The following is a 22,015-nucleotide window of genomic DNA, read 5'->3' as shown; positions in this document are numbered from 1 at the left end:
TAATTCAAAATATGTGGCTGCAGAAGTGTGGCTGCACAGCATAGCTTTGTGACGGGTGACCCAGTTGTGGGTCAGCAGGGTTGACAAGGTTAATTAGATTTGTTTAGGTTACTGCGAATGTGTGGTCGATTAGATGTACACAAAATACGCTCATGTGTAATATGAGCAGGGGAAGATATTTCTAAATATTCTTGTCTGAGAGAAGCTCAGGAGGGGCTGTTTTTCTTTTATAGGAATCAAAAGACAAAGAATGTTAATAAACCAGTATAACCAGCCTCACATTTACCAGTAGTCATCGTAATTGTCAACACAGATAAAAGAACAAGTGAATATTTGAATACAGTTTCTCTCACTCTAGATGTACTTTATTGACTACATGACACATATTGTTCAGTATATATTAGCTGGATGTGAAGTTAACCTGTCCAGAAGTGACAGATGCAGTACCAAGTCATCTCGTTATCGTTCAGGGAGCCTCTCATCGTCTCTTGCTGCATTTCATGTGGCGTCTGACGCCCGGCTGCTGGGAGGTTTGGTGTGAAACAAAGCCTCTCTCAGAAACAGATGAGAGCTAATTAGATTCAGCCTGTTGATGGTCTGGCCTGCGTCAGGGCCTCTTTGTATTTGTGCCTGTACAGATCCTGTGTTGATATGTGTGTGTGTGTGTGTGTGTGTGTGTGTGTGTGTGTGTGTGTGTGTGTGTTGTTTCTATGCAGGAAAACGTGTTGCACAGTACAGTACGTGAGGTGCCCCCCTGTTGATATCAGGCTCAGCACATTGGAGGAATGGAGAACAGGTCAGGTCTTGTTCTGAAATGCAGACTTGACTCTGTCTGTATCTGTCTGCAGGATCAGCCTGAAGGCAGCAGCGAGGCAGGGTTTGAATCAGGGTCAAGGTTCAGAGGTTAGGGGCCCCCCTCGTCACACACTTGGCCCCTAGTATGGAGGCTAAAGAGGCAGGAGGGGACCCCTTGTTACTGTGTGCAGCAGGGGCCACAGGGGTTAAGCAGGGGCTGCTATTTGACTGATCTCCATTCAGATGATCAGATCCTGCATCTTGTTGTGTCTTTCTCACGCCTTGATATCGACCGTGTACATTTTTGACTTGGGTTCTTATCATGTTTACATTTTTGTGGAAAGAACTGAGGATGAGAATGAGTGAGAATTTTCTATGTTTTCTAAGCGTACTGTGTCTTCCTCCAAGTCCGATCTGCTGTGCTAGGCTTTTAAGGAACAGCAGGGATTGCACTGGAATGTGAGAGAGACAGAGAAGGATGGGGTCTGGAAGAAAAGGAGGACAGATGATAACGAAATAGAGAGAATCCCGATGAGTCATGGGGGGAGAATGATTGCTGATGTGTGACAGCCAAAACACAATGCGGCAATGAAAAGTGAAGGCATGCAAAAAGTTGGAGGGTCCTCTCTATTCATAACCTGCATAGAAGCTGCCAGATTTTTAACGCTGCTCTAATGTGAACCACAAGTACAAGAGTATTTGCTCCAGAACAATGTTAGTGTTGCCAGATTTGCTTGTTTTCCACCCAGTTCGACTACTTCTTATTTGATTGGATGAGTAAAAACAGTTTCAAGATACTTTGGGATACTTTTTGAACCATCTGGGCGTTTTTTTGTTGGTTTTATGAAAAGTTAGACTCTATTCCAATCCCCTATTCTTCAGTTACCACAGGCCTATTTTGGACACTGACAGGGCTCAACAGGCTCAACAGGGACTAACAGGGACCAATACAAGGCTCAAACTTTTCTCTTCCACTTTAAATTGTTTATTCTGTTATAAATCTGTGAGAAAAAGTCTCTCGTTCATTTTTGTTGAGTGAAACTTTAACTTAAGACGTTGCGGAGATCATGTTTTAGTATGGGAACTTCATTTTGGTACACGTATACATGTGTGTGTGTGTGTGCTTGAAATGTCCAAAATAAAAAGCTGGGCTACTTTAATGACTGGGCAGGTTTGAGGCTCTGATTGGGTTACTAGTGTTGGTCAAATCCATCGATACTGACTATAGTTGTAGAACGATGCAAACCTACTTTATATTAAAAGTTTTAATATCAGGCCAACACATTGTTATGATATTGTTCCAACCCGGCTTGAGGCTGGACAAAGGAGGTGAAACCAAATGCAGTGTAACTAAAAATAGATTCATCGTACATAACTAAAACATAAATGAAACTAAACACAATGAAAACTAAACATGGTGGAAGCCAGAGGAGAGAAGAGACAAGTGACTGAGTGCTAACCAGCTTTACAGAAGCCTGTCAATCTGAATCTCTGTGATGAGCCAACTCTGCCCACCAGGCTCCTGCAGGGACAGGACAAGGAGTCTGTCCTGAGATGGTCTTCATCATTTATATTTTACTTCAGTAACTTGTGTATCATTGGTGGCCTCCAACCAGGGACTACTAATGGAAATAAGCTTTTAGCCATATCTAGTATAAAAATGTATTGTGTATTGTGCAAAGAAATCTTATTGTGCTGAAACAGATGATCTATATCATTTAGTTTTTGGGCCTACAAATAAGTTTACAATTAACTCTCAATTGAAAGTAATTTGTTAAGAGAAAAACACCAAGCATTCATCAGCTTCTCTCCCTTTTATTCTATCTTTGTAAATTTAGCATCTTTGGTTTTGGACTAAAAACAAGGAATTTGAGGACGTCATCGGCGCTCTGGGGATTTCAAATGTTTATAGACTAAACAATTTTATAATCAAAAATAGAACTGACAGATTTATTGCTAAGTAAAGCAATCATTGCCTCAAGCCTTAAATAATAATCGTGCACTGCTTCAGCTAAAGCAATACTGAATTTCTTTCAGTGCTGTTAGTGTGAAAAGATATGTTTTATGGGGTAAAAATATTCATAAGTAAAAGGTCATAGTAATCTATTTGTTCAAGGAGATTCACTGCGTGTTCTGCTCTGGTTTTTGTAGCTCAGCCTGAAAGTCGTTAAACAGAAGAGGAAGAAGAAGAAGAAGAAGAGGAGTTGTGAGTGGTGGACTCAATCGGATGATGTTTCCTCACTGTACCATAACTTTCCAATCAGGGAGGCTCCTCTTGCCTTGTTTATACTGTACATGGCAGTCGGCCAGCCAACGTGCATCAAAGCGCTAGTTGAGAGTTGATGAGCTGTGAATTGCAGGTCAGACAGTGAATTGCTGTTGTTTCATTGGAGTTTGTGAGCTGACTCACTGACCTCAGTCTCTACTTCCTAAACAAGAGTGATGCAGTGTGAATGTATGTCTTTCTCTCTATTTGTAAGCAGCAGTCTCAACAGAGAGAGAGGGAGAAAGAAAGGGGGGGGGGGTTGTTTTGACATGCAACATCACGGGACAGAGATTATCGAGAAGCTAATGAGGAGCTGTGGATGCTGGGAAGAGATAGAGTCTTGTGGTTTTCCTGGTCCAGCACAACACTGCCTCTGTTTACATGCTCACTCTCTCAGATTCTCCACGAGGATAAAACTGTTGTTTTTGTTTGTATGATCCAAGATGTCATCTCTCTCTCCATTATTTCACAGGCGTTGTAGTTTTAAAGGAATGGTTTGTTGTTTTTGGGAAGTGCGTGTTATGCTGCATTCAGACATAGAAAAGAATACAATTATTGGGCGTGACAATTCATCATTTTAACCCACATAGATGGAAAGATTAGTACCACACTCCATTAAATATGAAGTTTGAGCCAGCAGAGAATTAGCTTAGCTTAGCATAAAGACTGGAGGTAGTCTTTATGCTAACCTGACTCTGTTTCAGCATACCAATCCTATTATGTTAAATTTTGTTTGCTTTATCTATACACAACCACAGACACATAAAACATAGACAAAGAGTTGACAGACAGTTACATGCTTTTGACTAAATTGGCTTGAACCCTCTGAATACTTGTTCAGAGAGAAAAAATCCCATTCACAGAGCAGCATAGACCATCATGATAGACGTAAGGAGTTAATATGATTCTGTTGAAGTTTTCATATCAACATATCAGATGTTATATTATGCTTAGAAATTAAGTTCAGGTTGCAAAACTTCCAAAAGGTGGCATTATAAAAAAATGACTGGTCATGTCTGTTTCTTTGTGTTTTACTAGAAGGTTAAGGGATCATAGTAAACAAGCCATACGTCTAAATTACTCAGCTACTCTCCATACAATAGTATCTTTGTAAGTTTTTCTTCTGAATTGTGTATGTAAATGCATCCAGCTCACAATAATACGCCAACCTGCATAAATCCTGTATTTTCCAGGATACGCACACAGGTGAACACCTGTATCAGTCACTGTCACGGTCTGCTTCAAATCTATTTGCATTGCACAACATCAAATGTTACTCTGTTTGATCAAAACACGGCAGTAAGCCTCTCGTTACTCCACATAGATTATAGATTAGATGTCATGTCTTGTGTAAGTGTGGCAGTTTAATTGCTGGTTAAATATACAGCAGTTCTTTTTTATTTGTCAGTTTGCTTGAAGAGAAGAGCAGAGACTCACTGCTTACCTCAAGTATCACCTCAACCAAAATACCGTACATGCAAATACAGTCACTCAGCTGTGCTCTCTCTCCTATCTCCCTCAGTGTCTTCCTCTCTGTTTCTACCATCCTTGTTGATCAGATTGTTTTCCCCCTCTTTTAATCCTTTTATACCGTAACCTTCCCCCAATTCCTAGCTTTCTTGTTTCTTCGTTTGCTGGCTTTGAGCAATTACTCTTTGCTTTGATCCTCTCTTTGCTGCCTTCTTTGGTCATCTCCTTTTGCAGGGGGACTCCCGGCTTTTGCTTTCATTTTTCAAACCCTGTCTGAATGTGCACCCGATGTTTACATTCTGATTCGGCTGTTCTTTTTTTTTTGGAAAATACCTCTCTGAGCTAAATGTCATCCGTGAAGCAGTAACGATTCCTCTTGTAGGTTTGTGCCATAAAAGGTTTGTTCCTGTATGATTCTAGTGTATCCACCTCCCCTCTCTATCTGCTCTCCTTCTCTTTGCTCTAAGCAGTGTATCTTCCATCTGAATAGCAGAATGAGACCATATGTGTGCGTGTGTGTGATTCTCATGTCAACAGTCAAAGTCATTTTCTGTCTTCCCATTGGGCAACTGCAACAGAGAAGACAAGCAAGACCACAGCCAGTTGTTTCATCCCTTGAGGCTGCACATCTGACCTTTTCTTCTGGGGTGAGACAAGTCATGAAACCACAGAGGACGGTTTATATCTACGGGGTGAACTATCTCAGACTACAGATATCTCTGCAATAAGAAGCAGCTAATACAGAGCGACAGAGGCTAAAGACACAGAAGCGGCATCAGCATCGGCTTGACATATGGATCTCATCAGTATATTAAACATATAAAGGGCAACAGTGAAAACACAGACACCAGCAGCATCCCTGTCCTCCAGAGTTGTCAGTATACAGTTGGGTTTTACAGTCCGAAGAGTATCAACAGGAAGGAGCAGGCAGATGAAATGATAGCGTGGGCCGATCCTCTTGTATTCAAAACATGCTGTTCAGTATCTGTGTATCATCTTTGTGCCACTGGGGAGTGTAGAAGAGAAGGGAGGGGGGGTGGGGGTGGGGGTGGGGGTGGGCAAAGGCCAGGATTGCTTTGGATATAATCTCTGGATCATCAGGTTTATCAGTTCATACAGTGCGAGAAGCAGAGCTCACATAAATGAACTGCACTCTGTAAGTTCTGCTTGCATCACATGTTTGAGAGAGAGAGAGAGAGTTTGCTTTGCTTTGGGCTTCAGGGTTTACTAGATTGGAGCAAATTCAGATTTTACGGGGTAGGAGATTTGATTTGTCAAACTCAAAATTCACACAGTAATTGATTATGTTGTGCAAGCATCTTTCGCCCAGTGGCACGGTCTTCTGCTGCTTGAAGAAGCTTTAAAGAGGTCAGTGTGAGCCTGCAGAGTCACGAGCATGAGAAATTTAGGATGGTTGAAAAAACTAATATTGGAGAAACTCTGAGTGAATAACTCCAGCTGCTTGAGTACATCTGCAAAAGCTTTGTATATATACCATCAAATCTCAAAGTCTTTTACATTAACATTCCCTCAATACGTAGACATAATTCACAGATTCCTAAGTGATCATATTGCCAGCTGAACCTGAACATTGGAGTATCCGATTAAATTAAACTATTCCTCGCTGCTTTGAGGGCTCCCTAAATGGCCAGTCTACACCCCCAGACTCCCAATTTGAGACTTGCTAGACTGGGGGATCGTGTGTGAACAGAGCGATGGAGGACTTCCTCAGCGTGGTGTGAGCGGTGGTGCATGGCAGGAATGTAAAAACCAGATGACCTCAAATGGAAACTCCAGGTTGCCATCTCGCTTGCTCTAATAAACATTCAGACTCCATTCTTTCAGTCTTGCTCTCTCCTTCTTTTTTTTTTTTTTTCTTCCTCCCTGGCTCAGAGCTCTCTCCTCCATCAGTTAACCTCCCAAGCTGGCTCGGTCTGGGCGCCACCACGCCCCAAATGTTGGACAGCTGCCTGGTTTTGGGCCTATAGGCTGAGATGCAAGCCTGGGTCCAGCTCCAGGTTTAGCCGAGGAGAACGACAACGTCATCTTCGAGTCCCAGAGTTATAATTTTCATCTGTTAATTACACAGAGGCAGAGATGAGCTAAATATATACATGTGGGCCTGCAGAGGGGGAAGAAAGCAGCCAAGCAAAGGGAGGAGGGGGGTGGGGGGGCTCCAAGTATGGCCTTCCTTCGCCTAGACTGAGACAGGGGGTGGAGAGATTCAAGAGGCCTGCTGGAGCCCTGTGGTTTTCTGGAGCTGCACGCCGCTGAGGCCTGCTTCTGAAAACAACCAGGAAAGAAAGAGAAGAAAAGAGCAAGAGGCAGAAAAAAAGAAGAAGGGAAGGAGAGGGGGGTGGGTTCTTATTGCAGTGGAGCTCAGACGTGACGCTCTGATTGCTCCCAGCGGTTGTGGTCAGTACACGGGAGAAGAGAGAGAGAGGGGGGGGGGCAGGGGGGGATACAGTGCAAGGAGAGCAGGGTTAGCTCTTTGCCAGATGTCGTCATTGGGCCTAATGTTGTTAAGGCTTCATGGTATATGGTACACACCCATCAGGAGACAGTTGTATCTACTCGAGAGAGAGAGAGAGAGAGAGAGAGAGTGAGAGAGAGAGAGAGAGAGAGAGAGAGAGAGAAAGCACAGCTGGAAGATACCTGATGAAACCAAACCACCGCCTCATGGTAGCACTCAGAAACAGCAGGATGTGGCAGTTGGAAAGCATTTGAATTTTTAAGATTGCCTCGTTGGTTTGTCCCTGTTTTTTTCAGGTTAGTGTTTAGTGTTTAGTGAGAGGGCACGCTGAACAAACTGTGAGAAGATATCATACATTTAAGTGGAACCGATTTGTTTTCAGTTAAGCATTCCTGGCGATTCAGTTGAACCTACGACCTCTCACGCAGCTTCAACATGAAAGAGAAACAAACATAGAGGTGGAATATCTTTCATTGTGACTGTAGTGTTTTTTTTCCTCTTTCATTTTCATAACTTTGCAGGTTATTGCCAGGTCAGAATTAAGTGACAATCTGATTGCTGCTAAATCCCAGATTAAAGTTGTGAATCAAACATGTATCAAATAATAATCCTAAAGGTACAAACTGGTCCACGATTGAATTCCTGAAAATTTCCCGCTCAGGAAAATCAGCTGTGAAAGCCAATTTCTAACCTATAATGAGCATAAACATCTCTGCCGTCAAACTTGTCTGCCTGCAAGCTTTTTTTTTCTCATGCTCGAACAGAGGCACCTTGTTGGTTCTCATGGCAACTGTCTGCATGGAGGTGATGGGTGATGGGTGACTGTGATTAGGGTGAAGACGGGTGTCAGGAAGAAGCTTGACAACCTGGAGAGAGAGGCTGAGTTTGTAGAAGGAGGTCAGAGTTAGATTTTAAATGATCACTTTTTGTGGTATAAATGCCATTAAAATGCTAAAATTCTCTTTATCCTTATGTTGGGTAGTGGCAGAACAAATCTTTAATTGTTTAAAAGATGCTTTATTTTCATTTTTGTCTCCATTGTTTCATTGTAGATGAGACCTGAACATAAAGAAAGCTCTCTCTGCTGCAAGAGACACTCCCTGCTAATTAGGTTAAAGTGGAGCACCATGCCTCCACTTAGTGCCTGCTATGCTAGAAAACATAAAGTGTGTGCTTAGCTGTGGTATTCTCTATCAATATTTCTTCTTCTCTCTCTCTCTCTCTCTCTCTCTCTCTCTCTCTCTCAAACACACAAACTTACCAACATCCAGTTTGTATAAAATGAATGATTACACACCAAAAAACAACTCTTTAGATTATGAAATGTTGCTCAATTGAAGATATAACATCACAGCAGGGTTGAATGCTTATTTGAAACACACATATACACACACACACACTAACTCAAGTCTAATAGCATTAAATAATTAATCAACATACCAAGATTCCACTGAATGTGACCTGCACGCATGGTAGCAAATGTGTGCTAATGTGTTCTCGTTTAGCTTTCAGTCATGCAAGTGAGTCCTTCGGCTTCAGCGTGTTGCGCTAAAGTCAAAGAATCCATGTCTCAGTTGATGCAATGGAGAGGAGGAGATATACGGGAGCTAATTAGAGTGTATCTGTGAGTAAATAAGTGTGTGTGTGTGTCATCGCTGTCTCTGCTGAAATGTCTGAAACTCCCTTCTGCTCCCTTTTTTAACATCTGCTCTCTCCAACATCCTGCCTCTTGTTTCTGCTTTAGATCAATCTCTGCCCTCATTTTTTTTATGCACGGTAAGTTTTTCCCTCGCGGTGTTCACTCTACAACATCTGTTAACCCCCCCCCTCCTCCTCATAAACGTGCAGTCGTTCCCACTCTGTATCTCCTTTTTTTTTTGGCTTACGTAGATGCTTGGCTGGCTGGCTGACTCATGTATCCTACAATCCTCTGTGGCATGTGTAGCATGATGGACACATCCACACTCCTCCTGAGTCAGCCAATCACATATTTGTGTTATAAATCCCAAATGGTCTGACTTGTCTTTTGGCTGGCTTTGCAGTTACAGTATATTGTGTAAGTGGACAAACATAAATTAGAGTTGCAAATTGATCATTTAGTCTGACAAACTGTTGAGAAATTGTCATTTTAAATTTCCAAAGCCCAAGATGATGTCTTTTTTACAAAATAAACTCACCAAAAAGTCCATTTATCTTGTAATATCTTCAACAGCAGGGGGATATAGAAACATTTAATATTAAGTTTTACTAAGATATAAAGAAGCAACTAATCCGCACATTTGAGAAACTAGAACTAGTGAATATGTGACAAAAAATGTCAAATATTTATTATAAAAACCGACAAACTAAACTAAATGTCAGTGAGTGCACTGATGGTTTATAGTTTATGTTTGAGTATAGGAGTAACGGAAAGTTAAATGGGAATTGAATACTTTCAGTTTCAGGAAACTTGACTCACATGGCCTGACCTCACGTGGTTGTACTGTAAAACACACAAGCTCATCAATAGGCTCATTTAAAGAATGCATACATAATGAGGAGGAACACATGGTCAGTTGGGCTGCTTTAACTGCTTTAATCCTCCAGTCTGCAAGAGTGAGCCGTGCATTGTTGTTTTGTTGTTGTTGCATCAGTCCCAGTCAGAGAGGGATAGAGAGAGAGGGGAGGGGGGTGGACCACCCAGCTCCCCCTCAGCTGTGGGTTGATGGGATATCTGACCCTCAAACATTTAATCTCCGAGTCCACCTGCTCGTGTCTCCAAACTTCTCGAGGCTGTTTCCACCTCAAAGCCCACAACAGGTGTGACCTCTCTGATCTCCTTTCCACAGTCTCCCACCCTGACTCTGATGTCATCTATTAGTGCTGACATTAAGACCACAGATAGCTGCTTTCTATGTTCACACCTTGCACTTTCCCATCCTGCCCACATACCCTTATGTCTGCCACCGTGGTAAAAACTGTGCAGTTGTATATGGCTGCATGTTGAGTCTCCACCCTTTGCTCTGTCCCCTATGTCCCAGTGCCCTCTGAGCTTCTCCCCACCCATCTGCCATCAGCCTCTGTGTTGTAGCTGCCCTCTAGTGGCTGCTGGGTGGTAACTGCACTCAGAATGCAGCTAAATAGGCCTATAGGTTCTACAGTGAGGGGATTTACTGGAGATTATAGTTAAAATTAACCTGCTTAAAACAGCTGCGTCCTTTTTTCACTCAAGTGCTTTTGTAGAATGCTTTTGTAGAAACTGCAGATTACTGGTCAGGTCTGTCTGGATATAGAGATAATCTCCTCCACTATACCTTAATTGTTTCCCACCTTTTTTGGCTCAATTTAAGACAAAGTATAATCTGAATGTGTGAGATGTCTAAGATCAAGTGTTCTTCTCTTTGTTAAACTTAAAAGAAAAAACAATACAGCTAAGTTTAGACGTATGTTTTTGATTCCCTCCTCCTACATTAGTCATCTTGTGACCACTTAGATTCCTCTTGTGAACCTTTTGGGAAGTTGGTACCCACTGGTGTGCATCATGCCTATTTTTGTGGTACAATTGCATCATTTTTGTCATTTATGGCAACGGTGCGATGACTAGATAATTCATGTGGCTGCTGCTTCAAGACATGAAACCTCCCGCACCACATGTTGAGTCAGGACTTAGTCATTACAGTGTTTCTCCCACCAGTAGGGGACAGGATTCACACTCTGAGCTGAAGACTCTTTGTATTTCGAGGCTTCAGATTCTGGCTCTTCTCTAGACATCACTGTCTTTGTGGTGTCAGTTTTTAGGAGTTTCATTGTGAGCATCAACTCCAGCCTGTCCTTCGCTGACCCTTTTTCCGTCCTCTTCTGAACTGTTGCAGCCTGTGTTTAGCGAAAACACCCCATGGTTGTGTCTAGGACTTGGTTTATTTGTGACCAACTAAAGGCTCACTCAGCAGTCTCTGGCTGTTTGCACTGAATCTCCTCACTCTTCTCTTTCCTGTGTATTTCCTGTCATCCACAAACCCAAAACATCAAGCATCAGCCTATTTCTCTATCTCACAGCTTTGTTTCAATATGTAGACACAGCAGGGAGGAGAAAACTTTATTTTGTCTTCCATGGCAGCCGCAGTGGAAAAAAGAGGGGAGGACTTGAACCTGTGTTAATCTGTTGGCCTGTGGTCATGTTATGAGTATGAAAGGGATTAAAACATATCACCAAACTAATCTGTCCGTTACTCCAACAACCGTGCTCTGCTCTACCCCACATTACCTCCCTCTCGCACTCCCTCCCTCATGCCTTTCACTTACCACTGATGTGTTTGTTATCAGAGAGCATGAGGGGCCCGGGGCAGGAGGCAACGAGGCATCGCTCCTCAAAGATTACCAGCGCGTGTCTGCCTTTGATTTCCTGACCCCTAGAGCTTTGTGCTGTCAGGTTATGAAACAAAAATGTTTAATTTGAAGTTGGTGCTGTCTGTAGGGTGTAGTGTGTTTGGAAATCCAATAGTGGTCAGATAAGGGAGGTATTCTCTGGTGATGTATGTACATTAGGCCCACAGGCAGATGATGGATATGTGTCTGCCTGCTCAGGCATGCTTCAGCCAAACAGTAGGCAGTGTGGGTCAGTGGTGGGAGGGGTGCTATTGTCACAGCTCTTCATGTGTGACCATGTGTCCTCCATGTAAACTGTAACTCAACACTTTTTTGTTCATTTCTCTTTTGTCAACCTCCAGGTTTTTTTCCCTCTCTTCATGCTCATTCTCCTCTTTTTTAAATGCTTCATGAAAGGGAGAAAGAGAAAGAGAGGGAGCTGGACAGATAGAGACCTTTTGTTTCCAAATTAGGCACTGCTCTCTACGTGCCAAAACTAACTGTTATTGTGAATAATGTGATATGAAATCCTCACTCAGCGCTGCCACTGTGAAACGGAGTACTTGTGTATTTTCAGATATTAAACCTGACTCTGGCTTCCCACCAGAGATGCACTATGATCTAGTCGCTACTCCATGCACTGGCAGCCGTCTATGATTTCCTAACACGGGTGTGGTCGTCTCTCACATCTCTCCCTCCTGGAGAAGAATCAGACCTCCTCCTGCGCTCGCCGGTGATATGCTCGTCTCACTGCAGGGCGGTTCCGCTTGGCGGTGCGTCGAACCCAAAAGCTCTGGTCTGAACCACAGAGAGAAGAGAAACCCCCCCCACTGCCACAGCCTTCTGACTTTATGAGGAACCCTAATTACATAGCCTAGTGTATTTATACTCAACTGTGACTCAGTGGGACATGTGGTGTGTGTTTGTGTGTGTGCGTGCGCGAGAGAAGCAGCCTTTGTGTTCACACATACAGTAAATGGTGTGCGTGTTTGTGTGAGAGTATATGTGCATATTAGTGAAAGCCTGTGCTGACTCAATAAACTATTTAAACTGGGGATGATGTTGAGTTTAGATCCTTCTAAACCTAGTTTGTTATATTTGCAAAAATGGTCCAATTCATAGGCAATACAACCGTTTTTTTAAAAGTTCAATACATTCAGAAGTTTTTCTTCTACAGCCTTACTTCTGTGTTGGAAAGCTGAGGTTAAAGATGTAGGCACAAACAGGTTGCGTTATGGGAAATGTAGTAACCAGCACTTTTGGATCTCGACCCATACTTGCAAGGATATATGCACTTATTTGAAAACTCAATTCTTGTTAGTCTCCAAATTTTATAAAAGTGCATTATTTAAGTGCTTAAGTGCACAGAAGGAAAAAATATTGTATTTTCTTTATAGTTTGTGTTTCATTTTTATTGTTTGTGTTTTTTGTAACATGTAATATATTTATTCTAAAAAAATCTCATGTACATGTAAATATTACAAATATGATAATTGTGGTGATAATGGGGTATGAGTCATTGTACAGCTATGATGTGTACCTGTTCCCATTGAAAAAACCTGAAGGCATTTATTTTTTTAATTGATCACTCCTTCATAGATCTGGCAGTTTGCATTGTGATACCTCAGATTACCTCTCTGTTAATTAATAATCTTATAAATTACCAAGGCTTTAATGGTAAACCATTAAAGCCTGCAGTGTGGGTTCTTGTAGGCGAAGTGCAGCATATCCAGAGGGTATAGTCTCTGTACGTGGATGACAACTCTCTCTAATCAAGTTGATACTTGCCCAGCTCTGCGGCAGGTGAAACCTGTCTAACCTTACTGGTAGAGGATGTACGGCGTATTAACAGGGATGAGCGTTGGATGGTGAAAGTCGGTTGTCTACAACATGGTCACCTGTCTGCCGCTCTCGCACATATCCTGGACGCCTGGCTGTTTGGTGAGAACTTTTCTGTGTGGGCGGCTGGACGAAGGGGGGCAGGTCACCTTTACTGACTGATTTAGTGGCATGGTGTTTAGGTATCACTGTGGTGTGTGGGTGGATCCTGTGAATAGTTGTGTGTGTATGTGAGGGAGTAGTTTTGATAAAGAGGTCATGTTGACATCCAGTAGCAGCCTTTTTATTTTGAGAGCATTTCCAATGATGGTAACGCTTGTGCCTCCGTTCTCTCCTCCAGCTTTTTTCCATTTTCTCCTCCCATTATTATCTTCCCTCCTCTATATTTTCCCCTCTTAAGCAAAAAAAGAAAAAGGGAGTGAAACAGTGAACACAGCAGCAAGGCAAATGTTTTCTTTTCTCTTTGTGCTGGAAATTGGCCATTTTTTTTGTTTGTCTCCCTCCTGAGTGGAGGGGAGGCGGTGGAGGCAGGGCCGGCTTTTGTGGAGTTTAGCGCTGGGATCACAGCTTTGTCACTGTGTTTGTGTCGCTCACACACACACATGTAGTACACGTGCATCCACCAGGCTTCGTCTTCTTTGCGGCACAGGAGAGATCTGGAGTAGATTTCACCTATCAGCAGCCAGCCACAGAAGATACCTCCATCAGGACTGTTAACCGCTGCAGCCAGGCACCCGTTCACCCTCAGCGTCTGGAGTTTCAGTTTACTGTACGGCACGGTTGTTTGTTTTCCGATGACTGTCAGACCGGTTCATTTGGACGTTGAAAAGATTGTTTGGCAGCAACAAAAACAAGGAAGAAAGACAAAGGGAAGCAAATAAAAGCAAGGACAAACTGAAGGATGAAATAACTGATGCTTGTTGAGATAAAGAGTAAGAGATGGGACTGAGATGAAGGGATTTTGTTTTGGCAGATATAGAGGGAAGAAGAGAGAGAAAAAGAGAGAGAGAGAGCAGTGGGAGGGAGGAGAGACAGGGAATCCAGCCCTCTGGGACAGCAGTGTGTGTTTTGGGGGTGGACAGAGTGGCTTTGTACGCAGAACATCACCGGACACCGAGGGGAGTGACGCTGTCAGTTGTTCTCTGTGTGTGTCTGTAGTGAAACCAGACCTACCTCTGATCCCTGCGCCACACACACTCCTCCATCTGCTGCCCAGGAGCCTGCCTTCTGCCTCCTCTGGACTGAACCCCCTCTGAGAGTGTTTTAATGTGTGTGAGAGTCTCAGAGAGCTGATTTGCCTTCTCCCTCGACATGATGTGGAACTTGTGGGATTAAACTTGGTGGATGCTCAGCAGCAACAGCGATGGATCAGAGCCAGGAGATGGAAAGTTTAGACTCCAGTGAATGACCAGAGGATCCAAGAAGGAGGGTCTGCAAGCTCCACTAAAACCACCCATCCTCTCTTGGCTTGATTATAATTCTATATTTCGGCATTTGGACATTGTCCACGACCTGGTTTAGGCACCTGAGTGTGTGTGTGCGGCCCATGTGGGCAGTGAGCGATGCGGATCTGAGCAAACTCCGCGCCCCGATGCCCGCTGCTATGCTCCCATGCCCTGCGCCGGCCGGGTCTGACTGGAGCTTCCAGAACCCGGTGGGGGTGGACTGCAGCTCTCCTGAACCTCGCTGCATCTGGCTGGCGGTGCTCCGTGGTGCTACAGGGCCACCGCCATCCCCACCACCTGCAATGCCCATTGGGCACAGCCAGAGCTCACATCAGCCCAGGGTAAGGAGAGGTCACCCATCTACCTGCAGTCTACCTGGCCAGATATGGAGCAATTGCATAATTTCAGTCTGATTGATTGATCCTTATTGATTTTAAATTAAATGTTTTATATGTAAAGTTTATAAAATAATCTGGAGTATTTATGCATTGCCAAAGAAGGTAATGGTCAGTTATCTTACAGATCACACAATTCATTGTTTAGTTTATTCAATTTTAACACTTGAACTCAAAAGGATTGATTTCATATTATAATAAGACAAAGAAAAAGTACAAGTTTTCACATTGCAGGAGCTAAAATCAGCTTTTAAAATTATATATTAGTTATAACAGTCAACCAATTAGTAAAATTACAGTAGATACATTTTCTTAAATTGTTCAGTTGACAGTTAATCACTCCAGCACAATGTAGTTGACTTGAGCATCTAAACCATCCTGCATTTTACCGACTGAGATGATGCCAATGTATTGTTACTGTGGTTCTCCAGAATTAAGACCACGGCAGAATGCTCTGCAGAAACCACTGTGTGGGATTTGCCAGTCATACAAGTCAACAAAGTATCTGTTTGTAACTGTAACCATTGTGTGCGGCGTCTTTTAACCACTTTAGTTGTTGACATATTCTTTAACCTTTCGGTGTTTCCAGGCAGATTTTTGTTTTGCCTGCAGGCTGTTTGTGTCTGGCGCTCACTCTGTCTTAAACTTTTTCCCGCAAATGTTTTGATGTGACTTTGTGTTGATGGATTAAATTAAGCTGTCAAATTAAGAAAAAACTGTCAGCTTAAACATTTCCATCACCTGTCAGCTTAAACATTGCTCTGCTGAACAGGTTGTCATAGGTTTATATCACCACATAAATGTTTGGTGTGTATTTGTTATTTGTGATTTGTGATTACATTTCCAGATTATAATCGGTGATGTAATGGTAAACGGTTGCGTAACATGTGACTAAAAATCAGTAATCATCACAAGGCAAACAGCCATCGGAAACAGGCTGCGTCCAAAATCACCTCCTTGATCACTCATTCACTACTCCCTACATATAAGGTAACTTTTCCATCTATAAAATGTGGCACATTGCATTGTGAGATTGTTAGCAGAATAACATGGACGCTACTGAAGTTTGCTTTGTTGTGGGATTTTTGAGGACACAATACAGCGGTTATATATACAAACTCAAAATTCAGACACTCTAAAACTAAATGGCAGACAGTAAATATAGTGTAATTAATAAGTGGCGATTTCAGAGAATCAGTTGTATATATTCAAATATATAAAATTATTCTACATGATGTCTTTAAAGCTACTTTTCTCATGTAGCTGGCATTATTCTTAACACACAATTATATCATATGAATTACAATGAAGATATTACCCTAAACAGAATGGATAAAGCCATTATAACTATTGATAAACCTGACAACTGATTTATTGACAGAAAATGTATCTTTAGTTGACTCGTGTTTTCTTCAGTGCGATACTAGATGTGTGGCCTGTTGACCCTCTCCTCCTCTGAGCTGTTTCTAATTAGTGGCTAAAGACAGATGAAGGGAGCTGCAAAGTGCCACTTTTAGCAAGGTGTTGTGGGGGCAGCGAGTCGTGAGAGCTATGTGATTGTGCGTCCCCGCCCCCAATGCCCTCTGAATTCAGGGCACCGTTCCCCCCCCCCCCATATGAGCTCATTTTATTGCGGGCATTTATGTGGAATATTACTTCCATTCCTTTCACATTTTCCTGCTTGTTACACCCCCACCCCCCCACTACTTGCCTCACTGACACAGTTAAGAAATGCCACAATTGGGAATGTGAGTGTGGGGGGAGGAGAGAGAGAGGCTGTACGTACACAGCTGGGACAAACACTTTTTTTTTTTTTGTAGGACAGAGGTGTACATTACAGAAAAGGAGTTTCTTTGGAAGTGTGGAGGCAGTGCTATTCCATTTAACTGTCACCACTGTCTGACCTCTGCTGATTATGCTAAGTTGTACCATGCGTATTTCAGCGATACTTATCCACATGCTTACAGCTTTGCATCATAAAAGTTCTGTATCTGTGCGTCAGATCATAAGTCTGTAATTTTTGTTTGTTGTGATATCTTTGAGATCTTCTTTGTGTTGCGTGACAGATTATAGTACTGGCTTCCCATCATCTTTTTTATGTTCCCAGTGTTGTCTTTATTTACCTGAAGCAGTCTGCAGCTGGAAAAATACCCGCATAGTTTGTAAAGATGATTGATTAAAATCAAACATCAGATCAAATTTATATAGATCTCATAATATAGAACAAATAACCATAGAAGAAAAAAAAGGGACAAACTTTCATATCCTATTTCTGACAAAGACTGTTCGCGTTGAGTACACACTGTAAAAACACTCCTTGATAACTATCTTTATTTCGAACTGCAAAAATACCAAGCACTCATAAATCATAATTTAATGTGCTGTTTTTATGGCTCTTCCCCTTCTTTCAGACAGTTAAAGGAAGGATAACAGATCAGGGTCCAGATTTAAACTCACGTCATACACTGACTGCATGCCACATGCCTCTGCCCACTCAGCTACCACATCATGCCGGAAAAGTTATTCTAAAACTGCAGCTATTTGTCCAAATAGGCTTGGGTTTGGGATTTAAATTAGAAAAGCCGAAATAACTATCACAACTGTAAAACAAGACCATTGGCATGGCTGGCATAGAAGCAGGTTTCAGTTAGACAAAAAAAAAAGTACAATATGTTTTTGCCGCTCAAGTAGAAAACCCTGTTTAACTGATATTGCATCACCACCTGTTAGGCTAGTTGAACCGACAATGGTGTTAGACTGGTTTTAGTGCACACATACTTTATTCATATTGACTCAGAAGTACGTGCAAACACACACAGAAGCTGCATGGCTAATAAACGTCTTGTTGTGTAAATTACAGAGGGATGTACAGCATCTAAACTGGAGCTGCATGCACTGCTCTTTATTTTGAATCCTCGGTTTTCAGGCACAGTGTTTACTTTTTTGGTGATAAGAGCACAGCAGGATATTCAGACACATCATGCATCTCCCTCACAAGACATAGGATGCATTTAGACCTGCAGAGGTGGTGGAGTGCACCCTCCGTGTGGCCGGTGAGTCCAGGAATTATCAGGCTTGACTTTTCAGCTTCCCTCTCTCGTTCCCTCTTGGCAGCCCAACTCTGGGCTGCTGGGTGCAGACAGTGGCTATCAGGATTAAAGGCTCGTCAGCATTTGTAACATCCGTAAAGCTCCACTTTTCAAACAGGTTGCAGCTCTCAGCTGTTTAAAAGAGCATTATTGTTCTGCCATGCTGGGGTTTAGCAGGAGCCTAGCTCCCGACAGCCGCTGCATTCCTCCATGCTGCTTTACCTCTGGATGGAGCGAGGAGAGGAGTGTGTGCTAACCAACACGTACGCTGTTACTGACGATTATGACTGGAGCATGTCAATATCATCATGTCCTAGAAAAGCCTCTTACGAACAGAAAATCTATTTCACAGGATTTTATAGAAGATTAGTAATGACGCCGTTTATTTTTAACATTTCTATATTTTAACAGAGCTAAATTTTTCCACTGCTATTTAAATCTCCAAATTTCAGCTGAAGATGTAGATTTACATCTCTAACAAAACATGGGTTGTAATCGTGTTAGCAGGACATCTTTTGGTCTCCTCGGACCATTTTTATAAAAATCTTTTCAGTCATGCATCTTAATGACACGCTCTCTAATTGAAATCAGGAAGGGAAGTGTGTTGTAAACACATGTATGTGTGCACCGCTTCACCCACTAAACACCCACTCAAAGCAGGAAGCCGTTGTGTGGCATTACTGTACAAGCTGCTCTGCATATTCAAGAGCATTTGTTTCCAGTTTGGCTCTGCTTGTGTGTGTTTTAATGACATCATATCGAGGTGGTAATGGCATCCCTGAGGGTTTTACAATGTCAAAAAGGCAATCAGAGTTTGTTTGTTAATGTAATTGGCTTCAACAGATGAGAATGTGACCAGATTTCAGGCTAGAAAAATTCCTAGTATGAATGGAGGAAATACCAAACGTCTTCTTTTCTCAGCATAACAAGAGCGAGGTTTCCCTTGTCTGTGCCCTAAGCCTCCAGAGGAAGTCAAGTTTAGACCCAAAACCACAGAAAATTTTTTCCAAGTGCCTTGTTGATTGTCCAACTGCTTTGAGAGACCAAAGCGTGTCAGCATTTTTTGGAATTTTGCTTTTGGGTAAAAACTAAACTGGTAGCAGACAAACTGGTTGTATGAAGGTGACAGGTACAAAAGATGAGTTTTTTTGGCTGCAGGGGACGAAAGAAGACTGTAGACTCGGCAGAATGGCCAAGCAGAAACGCACACCCCACACAGTCCAGACCAGTCGAGTGGGAAACGGTACTGGCTCAGAGACCCAGTCAGACCCTGTATGTTTTGGGTAATCACAGGGTTTGGTATTCCCAGCGCCGGGAGGGGCCATGCGGTCGAAACCGGCGTGCTGGAGCCTGTCCCTTGCTGGGGCCTGATACTCCTCCCCCCTCAGCCCTCCTCATCCTTCTCCTCTCATTCACTCTCTCTGCGCTCCCTGCCCTCCTCTGCCAGTTACAGTGTGTGTTTCAACTTGTCCAAGCCAAACCGCTCCCTCTGAGGAATTCACTCTTCGTCTCTTCCTCCTTTCACCCTCTTGCTCTTTCATTTCCTTCCCCCTTTTTTTCCACTCTTGGCCATTCCTTCTTCTTTATCATTTTAATTTGAGCACTCCTCCGCCTTCTTCATGTGCGTCTTTATGAAGCTCTCATGCCACATAATAGGCCTCACTGCTCGCCTCTTTGAGAAAATAGTAGGGTTCACTCTACATTGTTTAGACTGAAGATCAGGGTTTGAGTGTCACTTAGATTTATGTATCCCAATCTGCAAAAGACACACTTCATTTAGACTTGAGAATATCCTTTGTGGTTCCGCTGAAAATATGCAAAATTGGCCAAAAATATATGTACAGAATATGCAGAAGAGAACATTTAGTTGAAGATGTTGGAGTTTTCCCTCAATGTATATCTGCTAACTCTAAACATACAATATCTCAAAATGAAATCTTACATACAAACTTATTTTTGGTCTATTTTTTCCTTGGATGGAACATAAAAGTGGAGGAGAAAGATAAAGTGTGGTAAAAGTCAACACAGACGGATTTCCATTACACGAATACATGTGGTGAGAGAGGAAGAGGAGGTGGAAGGGAGGGAGAGGTGAGTGAAGGAGAATGGAAGGAAGGAGAAAAAGGAGCGAAGGAGCAGAGGTGCCTCCATGATGGAGAGCAAGAGTAGCGGTTATTTATAGGAGCGTCTGGTTATCCCGCCCTGCAACGATACCCCACTTCCTGCCTCCAGCCTGCCACTTCCTGTTGTTATGTGGCTGCATTTGTGCCTGCCAGGTCAAGTGTGAGTGTCTGTATTTGTGGCTTTTATAGGGGGGCTAGGGGGTAGCATATGTGTCTGCTATGTATCAGGGAGTGTTTGTGTGTAGAGGGGGAACAGGAAGTAAGTCGTGGGGTGTGCTTTGTGGGGGGGTGGGGGGTTGCTCGCTTCTTGTAGTCTAGACATGCTCAACTGTGGCCCACTGACATAAAACACACATACTCACACTGATAGTAGACCACAGAATATGAAGAACTACAAACATTTGGGGGAAATGTATTTTTTATGTATTTACCCATTAAATGAATGCTACCTAATCTGTCAGAACCTGTCAGACTTTGTTGTGTATCTTCACCACATCTAATTTGGTTTGATTAATCCAAATACTGGAGTGTTTACTGTATTATTTTGGTTAAATTATACAGGTAAGACAAATGTAAAACCACCAAACCACTCCTCTTCCTCAGGGCTTGAGGTACAGTTTGTCGCCAGATTTATCTTCTAAACATGGTCACCCTTTTCTTCCATCATGTTTGTAGTATTTTGTTCGACGATGTTCATATTTAGCTCTTTTCTTGTGAGCTTTTGGCTGTTTAAACCATTTTAGAAGATGTTGTTTAGGAGCACAGATAAGTACAACTTGATTTGATAATGCAAATCTGTTGGTTTCTCTTAAAAGGCAGTTAGAATCCTAAACTTAGAACATTAAAAGGTTTAGTATGATTAAATAAAATCAACTAGAGCTGTTATTCCAAGCAGCGGTTACCTACAGTGCATCCTTGGAGCAGCTTAAGTAGCACCGTTCCCATTATGAAGTGATCTGAATAGTGTGTTTAGTGCCACTTTGTCCTGTAAGGAAATCATACTGGATAAGCACAGACAGATGTGAGTCATGCTGCAAATGTGAAATTTTACTGTGAATGTACATTTACTTTTTTGCAAAGATTGAATACTTTATTTTTCGTTTCTAATTTCATTCTGGGGCTGTCATGTATTTTAATAAGAAAAATGTCCATTTCCACAGTGCATTGCATTGTTTTACAGTAGTTGTCATTAAAAACACAAACACTCACAAATCAAGTACATTTAATATGCATACTGACATTTTTGAGTGTACTTAATCTGTTCTCATTGTGAATGCAATAAACATAAATCAAAAATATTTTAATCTGCAGGTCATTATAATGTGGTAATGAAGAGCTGAGTTACAGCTTTAGGAAAAATAGTGAATGCTTAATTGTTAGCATGCAGCACCAGTGATTGATTGACTGGGCTGGAACTACACATAGATGATTATAGTGTTACTGTCTCTCTAATTGAAGATATACAGACTTTACTTAGTTCGGGGAGTTTAGTTGTACAAGGAAAAGTCTGATAGTGAACATGTAGAAGTAGATAACTAAACCACAGCAGACTTGACCTCTGAGCTGACATGAGGATTCCTCCCTCCTCCCCCTCCTCCATCTCTTCACTCCCGCCTGTTTGGTCAGGTGATTGTGTTTGACTGACAGATGTGGGTTGACGGGGCAACAAGAGGGTGATAGTTCTCACGTGTGTCTGTCAGCTGAGCTAGCTGGGATTATTTACTCGGCACCAGGAATGAGATATTTAGAGAGAGGGTGGAAATCAGCCTTTATTCT

The 22,015-nt window shown here is 42.4% G+C and overlaps 1 protein-coding gene across 7 annotated transcripts in view; it reads left to right on the top strand.

Moving 5' to 3' along the window:
- The window catches only part of arhgap23a (Rho GTPase activating protein 23a), a 69,654-nt gene that overhangs the window by 19,585 nt on the left and 28,054 nt on the right, over positions 1-22,015 (top strand). Inside the window, exon 1 of one of the 7 annotated variants that reach the window (XM_053338069.1) lies at positions 9,696-9,803. The exons of the other annotated variants lie outside the window; for them this stretch is intronic. The gene's annotated coding sequence lies outside the window, so the exon portion shown is untranslated. Of the gene's footprint in view, positions 1-9,695; positions 9,804-22,015 lie in introns of those variants that run through there. 7 annotated transcript variants of the gene reach the window in all.

The sequence above is a fragment of the Scomber japonicus genome, chromosome 18 (genome assembly GCF_027409825.1).
Source record: "Scomber japonicus isolate fScoJap1 chromosome 18, fScoJap1.pri, whole genome shotgun sequence".
Lineage (NCBI taxonomy): Eukaryota > Metazoa > Chordata > Actinopteri > Scombriformes > Scombridae > Scomber > Scomber japonicus.
Note: the sequence above shows the minus strand (reverse complement) of the source record. Positions and strands in the feature narration are given on the sequence as shown.